General features: G+C 72.2%; 1 non-coding gene across 1 annotated transcript in view; it reads left to right on the top strand.

The window, feature by feature from the left end:
• The window catches only part of LOC146752668 (18S ribosomal RNA), a 1,823-nt gene extending 1,637 nt beyond the window's left edge, over positions 1 to 186 (top strand). The window contains exon 1 of the ribosomal RNA XR_014940478.1: positions 1 to 186. This exon is cut by the window's left edge and continues 1,637 nt beyond it. This is a non-coding gene — a ribosomal RNA (18S ribosomal RNA).
• Positions 187 to 1,081: the final 895 nt, after the last annotated feature.

The raw sequence follows: 1,081 nt of genomic DNA, 5'->3' as shown, positions 1-1,081 counted from the left end.
CCTGCCCTTTGTACACACCGCCCGTGGCTACTACCGATAGGATGGTTTAGTGAGGTCCTCGGATCGGCCCCGGCGGGGTCGGCCACGGCCCTGCCGGAGCGTCGAGAAGACGGTCGAACTTGACTATCTAGAGGAAGTAAAAGTCGTAACAAGATTTCCGTAGGTGAACCTGCGGAAGGATCATTACCGGGGAAAAGCCGGGGCGGAGGCGAGCCGGGAGTCCGGTCTCCCCTCCCCGCCTTCGGTTCTTTCGTTCCTTCTTCCTTCCTTTCCCTGAGCGCGCTCCGCAAAAGCGGAGTGCGGCTCACGAGAACGAAGCTGTGCCCGAGAAGCGCGGCGCAGCGGAGTCGCTCCGCGCCCCGCGAGACGGCGAGAGAGAGAAAGGGACGTGGGGTCGCGGGGGGCGGCGTAGGGGAGAGAGCGAGTTGGAGGCTAGGGAGGGAGGAAGGAAGGAAGGGGCAAGGGTGTCGTCGCGCCGGGGAGCGGGCGCACCCTCGCTGCGCCTTTCCCTCCTGTCCTCCCCACGGCTTCCCTTCTCCCTCCCCCCGAGCTCTCCCCCGCTGCACCGGTCCGCCGCCAGTCCGGTCCGCCTCCGGGTCCGGGACCGTCCGTTCGGTCGCCTCGCCGCCGCTGGGGCGCGCAAGCGGCGCGTGGCTCCGGCGGGCGGCTTCGGTCCCGCGCAGGCGGGGCGGTCCGAGCCGCGCGTTTCCTCCCAGGCGCAGCTGCCGCCGGGCGCCGGGTTACAGAGGGAAACCCCGGGCCCCGGGAGGAGGGCGAGGTGGCGGCGGCGGACGACGGGCGCGCCCCCGCGGGCGGACGCTCCCCCTGAGGGGCGCCGGGGCCGGCTGGCGGGTGCCGGGTTTACCCTCGGCGCGCCGCCCCGTGCCGTGCCGTACCGGCCTTCGGCCGGGCGGGTGGAGGAACCCCCGCGGGGCCTTTTGGGGTCGTTTCCCTCAGCCCAGAGCCAGGTACCTAGCGCCCGCGCCTCCACGGAGCCGGACGGAGGTTTAAAGACTCGGGCGGCCCGCGGCTCGTCCGGCAAGGGAAAGAGGGGGGGCCGGCGGTGATCCGCGCTCCGGCG

Source organism: Coturnix japonica, unplaced genomic scaffold (genome assembly GCF_054131305.1).
Source record: "Coturnix japonica strain WE unplaced genomic scaffold, WE-NBRP24 Scf042, whole genome shotgun sequence".
In the NCBI taxonomy this organism is placed as follows: domain Eukaryota; kingdom Metazoa; phylum Chordata; class Aves; order Galliformes; family Phasianidae; genus Coturnix; species Coturnix japonica.
The sequence above is the reverse complement of the archived record's forward strand: the minus strand, read 5'-3'. Positions and strand labels throughout refer to the sequence as shown.